Genomic DNA, 7,670 nt, shown 5'->3' with positions numbered 1-7,670 from the left:
GGCACCGCCCCCCTGCTCCCCCCCCCCTGCCGGGAGCGCGCGGGGCGGGGCCGCGCCTCCTCTGAGGGGACGGAGCGGGGAATATCGGCGGGGGAATATACACCCTGCTCCCCGGGCTCATCTGGCTGCCTGCAGCCTTCTCCCTGCCCCCATGAGCAGAATCACTTCGGTTAGAGGACCGAAAATGGTCGTGTCCGGTCTGTGGCCGAAGTGTCAAACGAGTGCCACGTCCTGTCTTCCCTTAAACACCTCAGGTTCAGTAAGGCAGCTGTGCCTTCAGGCAGGACGGACTAAGAGCGGGAAGGAAAAGTAACAACAACAACCAAGAGCTTGGATAAAGCTAGGGGGGCACAGCGTGGAAAGCCTGCTGTTGGATAAGGTGTCCAAAGGACCCCGAGCAGGTGGTGCTGAAAACCTCCCCCTCAGCCGCAGCTCTGTCTGCCACCCTCACCTGCTCCTATCCCCTTTGGGATAAACAAAAAGTCATTCTGCATTTTTTTTTCTACTCTTCCTTGAATAATTTAGATACAGTTTATTTTCCTCCAGCTAATTCCTTACCTCCCCACAACTGATCACTCTTTCTACATTAGCTGTGAACATATGTTCCCTCTGTGTCCAATACAGCTACAGAAGAGAGGCAGCAGTGTAAGAGCAGTGGAGGAAAGACAAACATGACACTCAAATACTTCTAAAAATACTTTTTAACAACTACGGTTGAAATAGGCTTTTAATTTGTCGGTTTTATCCTTTTTTTTTTAGGTTGGTTATATTGCCAGAAAATATATTTGATTGGAAAATCAAACAGGTTTTCTTCTCAGCAGAGACACAAGGCACCTGCTTTGTACAACAGCTCCAAGAGAAAAAACAGTAGCAGAAACCTTCCTTTGGAGTTTGCAGATGAGTCCAGTCTTTCAGTTTTACAAAGAAAGGTTCTGATTTACTTCACAGGTGTTAAAAAGGCTCAGGAAGAGACAGCTGTCAGTGCTGTTTCCTACTGTAAGGATGAACAAGAAAGTGGATTCATTTGTGGAGAGGGTGGCAAGAAATAGCTAATTTCCATATTAACTCAGACTGGCATTTTATAAGGTTATTCTCAGTTTGGGTGACATTTTAGTTCTCATTTGAGTAGAACAGATGAAAATATGTAAACTTGGTAAATTTAGAGTTTGTGCTAAAAAGAAAAAAAATAGTAGATGAACTCTTCTGAGATATTATTCCCTGCCTCGTTTGTGATATAGTATCATTTCCATAAGCATTTCAAACATGCTAGTTTTGCTGGGAAGTGGGAGATGTTGATGCCTAGAGACTGCAAGCATTGTACTGTGTGGCTGCAGATATCAGAGCAATAATAGGAAACTTTGAAGCAGAACCTGAACATGCCTGGAAGAAAATCAAAGTAAATTGCAAGTTATCAAGTTACCAGGACTTTGGAATTCACGTATAGATGTTCTAGCTCATTTTAGTTTGCGTTTGTGAAGATCTGGGGATTTTCACACTATGTTACTCTATTTCACCTGGGAGATGGAAACTGCTAAATAGCAAAAAGGAAAATGGATGGCAAAGGGAATATCCCTTTCCACCTACAGAGCACAAGAAACCATCTTCAAGGTGCCATGAAGTGAGAAAAACTTATTTTAGCTGTACTGACCCAAATCTTTCAACCTTTTGGCTGCCACATATAGGGTTAGAAACTTGTTGATAACAGTATTTTTCACCCAAAGCTTTTCAATTCCAGTAGTGTTAGCTGTTGTCGAAATGGCTCAAGTTGAAACACAAAATTCAGATTAGTTAATGAATTACAGCTTTAACCCATGAGCATCCCAGCACTGCAGTCTCCATCTGGATATGCAGCTTGATATCCTCAACTATCCCCAAGCTTAACAAATCCAAGGCAAGTTCAGACATACATTACCTGGTCTTGCTGCCTTCTCTGTCAAGGGGCCAAGAAGATGCACCACAGTTTGGGAGAGCTGCCAATCCCTCACCTGGGTTCAAAGGACACAGCTCAGAACCAGAGCAGTGCCTGAGACAGCCAAAGCCCGCAGGCCCCAGGACAGGATGGGGTTAGTGACCATCAGTGGTTTCTCTGTGGTAGCCTCTCCCAGGATGAAAGCATGCTTTGTTCCTGCCACCGAGCTGGCAGTATAAACAGCAGAAGCATTGAAGCCTGTTTTCTGAGGGATGCACTCGTGCAAGTTGGTGCAGTGTCTGATGTCTAAGAAGGTGCAAGCCCAGGAATATTTCTCCACAGCAAAGCCAGCCCCGGCAGCTGTTCCCCACAGGAATCTCTGGTATAGCCCATCCAGGCTGAGGATGCTCCTGTTTCCCTCTCTCCCCTCAGGGAAAGGAGTAAAAATTTTTGCTCTCCACTAGTTGTCCACCTATTTCCACAACACCTCAAAACCTTTTATCCTTGAATGGTTCAGGGCTCAAGTCTGTACAATTTCTCATATTAATCTCCACTTGAACAGAAGTAAAGGGTAGACTGTGGGAGTAGCTCAAGCCCAAGAAACCATATCTAGACTCTCAACATCTAGAACTGTATCAGTTCAGGGGAGGTCACGTCAAACTTCTGTAGACTATTTTCAAATTGAATTAATTGTGGGTTTTAATTCCCATTCCTTGCTTCTTGTTCTACCTTTTTCTGCTGGGTTAAAGGGCTCTTACACAAAACAGCGTCTTCTTACTGAGGGAGCAGATGTCTGTTCTCAAAGCAAGGTGTATATACTTGAGTTGTTGTTTTTCTGTCCCTTTTGATCCTTGAAAGATAACCCAGCTGCACAACACACTTAACCAGAGGGCAAATCTTGTTTCAATCTAGTCTGTTATAAAGCAGGAGGGGGAAAAAAAGTATTTTGGTTTTCCTTTTGTTGTTTTTAATAGAATAGTCATGATATTTCTGGGAAATGTTTATGCTAATATTTCAGGGGTAAGTCCCATGTAAAATGAAGAAGAATGCACCTCTTCAAATGGCATAATTAACGTATTAACTACAATAATTCATTCTTCCACATGACTTTTCCTTTTATTCTTAATAGCTTTTCAAGTGCATGGCTGATTTTTGCCCATGCAGCATACAGCAGAGAAGAGAAGGATCCATCTGTGTTGGCTGTTAGGCAAAATAAGAAGTAATTACCAAAGCTAGTTTTGATTTAGCAGTGTTACAAATGGATCACAGTACTCTGGCCTGTGTTTTACTGCTGAAATTATTTCAAGCCTTGACTAGAATTATTCTGCTCTTATCTGCTCACAGCCAAGCACCTGAATCTATATTTAAGCACCTGCAATCTATTCTGATTTTCAGGACACACAGCATGTACTGTTCCCTCTGCTGTTCAAGGAATCTGAACAGGCTCAGTTTCTCTGAAAATTTAGGCAGTTAAACCCAGAGAGAGGCTTATGCAATCACATTTGCCAGGATCAAGCTTCTGTGTTATTCCTTTGTTGTGAACCTCCATCCCCTAAAAAAAAGAGAAAAAAAAAAAAGAGAGCAAGCACTCTTTCTTGCAGAAAACCTTATGATTCATGTGTAGTGTATCAATAGCGTGGGATATCTCTACCCCTAGAGACCATGTTTCAGTGTTCCCTTTGGCAAAGCTCTTCACATCAGAGGACAAAGAAAAATTCTCAAGTGGGCACTAAAAATTCCCATGTGGATGTGAATGCCAGGCTGAAACCTGCTTTTCCTGTAGCCAAATCCATGAGGAGTACTCACAGCTTCACACAGTGCCACCCCACTGTCCTCTGGGACAGAGATCCTGAACTGACTCTGTTTAATGGAGAGCAACATGGGATCTGGAAAATATGTGTCATTTTGGGGAGCAACAAACCAAACCTTCTGGACACAAGCAGCAAAATGCTGTGACTTCTACCAGTCCAGACTGCATTTCATCCTCAACAGTTCCTCACTGTTCCTCACTGGACAAAAGGGTTGAGATCTGGTGATGTTGCACGTGATGTTTTAATGATATATTCCTATTAGAATGAGCAGGGCTAAGCTCATTCTTGTCCTTGGGTTCCCTGGGATATTACCCAGATGAGTAACAACCTCTTAGGCCAATTTTTTTGGATGCTGCAGTTTTATCCCATGACACTGTACATGCCACATCTCTCTGAGTTGTCCGGAGGTTTAGGCAGTATTTGTACATAGATTAAAGGCAGATGAGGGTTGATAACTTCATCCTCCCAAGTGGGTTCCTCAGACATAAGAGATACTGCTGTACAAGTGATGAGCACCAAAGAGGGAGGCTCTCAGAGTCTTCTTTTTCATGCTTGTGCAGGAGAAGAAGCTTCTTTAATCTTCCTATTGCTATGGGCTTATTACAAGATAGAGTAATATACAAGTGTCTGTGAGTTTTAATGAATTTGTAAGTCATAGCACAAAAATAGTGTCTTGGGGAGAAGATTGTTGTCACTGCTGGAAACAGAAGTGGGAAGATGATTTTCCCTCTGAGTGGTGACATTTTCAAATGCAGAATCCCAGTTTTGTCTCATGATTCCTGATCTATTTAGGTATTTATTTTTGCATCAGAGAGCAGTACTACCCAGCAGATTGCTGCTGGAGGATTACCCAAATGGCAGTGAAGCTTCTCCTTCAAACACAGGCTGAAGAGTTGTACAAGTTGAAGAATCCTGAAAATATGGATCCTCTCTCCTCATGAATATTGTTCTTGGCAGCAGATAGTTAAATGCATTCCACCAGTTGCTAAATATGGAGTAACCAGCACACAGCATGTGGACCCAGCTGTTCTGTAAGAAAAGCCCGACAATCCAGGATTCCTACAAAATCCCAAAATTCCTTCAAGTTTTCCGCAAAACATGTGATTTGGGAGAACAAGTGCCAAATACGTTCAGAAGCAGCAGCTGTGGAGCTGCTGTACTCAGTGTCCAATGGGTATTGCCTGAAGAGTGCTATTCCCAGTTATCCTTGTTGCTGCCAAGGAACCTGTGGCTGGCCCCACTGATGATCCAGCTTGGATGGGCGGGAGGTTGGGTGAGCTCAGGTGTTGGGAGCGACCGGAGATGATGGGGCAGTCACAGTGTGGCCGCCACTGAGTGACTACACAGGCAGTGAGTCCTGCCCGGTGGGTGTGAGTAGCAGATGACATCACCTGTAATCCCCAATGGATAAATGCAGGGTGCCTAATTGGAGATGAATGCATTTCAGTGTTCCACTGAAACCTTCAAGAAATTTGCAGACAGACCATGCTTTTGTTTCCCTCACAGCCACCTGTAGAGCAAGAAATTCTCTTGTGTGAAAGACCTTACACTGCTCTGTCCTCCATGCAGACATGGCATTTCAGGGTCTCTTTACAACCAGGACCTGACTGCTGCACTCTTGCTTCAGGGTTTTCTTGACATTTATGAGTCGTTTGTCCTTCCCTGACCTGCATGAGTGAACCTGGCTGACCCAGCTGTGTTAGCAAAGCCAGCACTCCGCGGAAAGTACAAGTTGCACATATTCAAGAGAAGCACTCTTGTTGTGAAAGTTGTGAAAATCTTTTGAGTCATGTTAGCTCAGTTCCAAAAGAGTGAACAAGGAATTATCAGTGTGGTAAGTGGTAACCTTACCTAGTGTTATTAACCCATCTCATCCCTTTCTGATCCTGATCCTGAGTGGATTCATGTTCATCTTCCAGTATGGACAGATTTTGAACCTTTGGAAACAATTCTAATTGTCTCCTTTTTCGCTCTTCCGCAGATTTCTCTTAAATGTGACAAACTTTTATCAGGAAAGGAATATCTCAGCCCAGATCATGTTGTGGTTGTTGTGAGCACTTACCTAGGGCTGTCCAGCCTTAGCTTGGGTGGGTTTAAACTCAGGAGCCACCACTCAGACCAGCAAATCCTTCACCACCACCCCATGTCGTGGCAGGGTGGGTCAGCCTTGATTCCTGCCTATGCCAAACGCAGTTTGCTTTCCTGGCTGAGCTCAAGCCTTCTCCATGCCACATCCCTGTGGCAACTGGGACAGCAGCCATTATGTCCCACAAAGCCCTTTTTCTCCCGTCTAAAGCTACTCCTAAATTCCTCAATGTCTGCAGATATTGCCTAGCACAGTCTGTCCCATGCCAGCCTCTACCTGACCTGGTGACCAGCACCACAGCCTTTTGTTCAGTTCCAAAGGAAATGTTGGCTGCAGAGACGAAAACAAAATCCTGACAGTAGCACATCTGCCCTTCATCACAAGAACCAAGGAATTCTGCATAGGGACAGATGAGTCCGAAGCACCTGGCAGGCAGCTGAGCAGATGAGTCATTTGAGGAGCTGGGCTAACAAGGGATATGTGCATATTTAATGTGTCCCAGGATTCCTGTCTGCTTTCAGATTGCTCAGGGATGTTTGTTGAGGCTCTGGGGTTGTTGGAGCTTCACAGGCACACTTGAGACTCCAGAAAGGAGCAGTTTGACCCAGATACTTATCTCAGCACTTTCTGCTTCATAAATATCTCCTTAAAGTCTCCAGGCTGGGAGGCACTCAGATGGATGAGGACCTAGGGAATAGCTCAGTGTCTTGGAGAGAAACAAAAAGACCTTTCTGGCAGGGAATGATCTCTCTGTCTCCTTTCTAAACTGCTTCCAGAGTTACTGAAGAGTTGTCACAGAACAATCATGGGCTTTATTTCCTTGGGTAAACCAGATTTAAAAGGAAGAGAAATCAAAAACAACGCAAAAAAACCCCACAACAAGACCTTTGAAATTCTTTGTAAATTGGTGCTTGAGATGAATCTGTAAGTTGATCTTTCAAAAATAGTGTTTTCTGTTCCACAGGAATATATAGGAGCTCCATGGTGTGGAGGAGATAAACAGGAAGCACTCCCAAAGCAGCAGGGTTGAAATCCTCAGGCATGGGTTTGAAGTACACTTCCCCGTTGCTATTCATAGTGAATAAATTACTTGGTGGAACTCATTGCCTCAGGACTATGGGGAGGACAAAAATAAAATCAGGCTTCTGTGCTTCATTTATTTATGGAAATTATTTACACCAAGTCTTGTCTAACCAAGGAAAGGTTAACACTTTCTCTCTGGGTACCTGTTCACTGACTGCATCATTCCCTTGGATTTTGTTTTCCACTGTCTAAGTTGAACCTCCCAAGCTGCAAATTGTTGCTCTTGGTCACCATATCACCATCTTCCACTGTTGAGAAGAGCTTGATTTTGTCATCCTTGTACCTCAGCTGGAAGTAGCTGTAGGCTGTTGTCAGTTCATGCCTGAGACTCCACTGTTGAAAGAGCTTCTCCATAATTCACAACCTTCCCAGCTCCCAGAGGGTGCTGTGCATTGACTCCAGCCAGGCTCCACTCCTCAGGAAAGCAGAAACTTCTTGATAGAGCTGTTGTTGACTTGTGCCTCTGCTCTACAAACAATTTGTGCCTGCGGTTCTGATTTATGTGAAGAGGCAGGAACACAGATTCCAGAACCCACATGCCTTCGCAAAAAATAGTGAGTAAAGCTCACCACATGAATTGCTGATCCCAGCAATTCCCAATGCCTTCAGGGGAATCCTGGAGCAAAGCCTGCAGGGGGAGGATGCTGGCCAGCAACACTGGCCTCTGTTAAGCCATTCTCTGAGATGCAAGCTGAGGTCTCAGCGTGGCATTGAGATCCATCAGTGCTGCAGCTCTCAGGGGAAAAGCAGTCTTCAACTTATCCTTGTTCATTAGGCCTGT

The sequence above is a fragment of the Zosterops lateralis genome, assembly GCF_965231275.1.
Source record: "Zosterops lateralis genome assembly, chromosome: 9".
NCBI classification, from domain to species: Eukaryota; Metazoa; Chordata; class Aves; order Passeriformes; family Zosteropidae; genus Zosterops; species Zosterops lateralis.
This window is presented reverse-complemented; position numbering follows the sequence as displayed.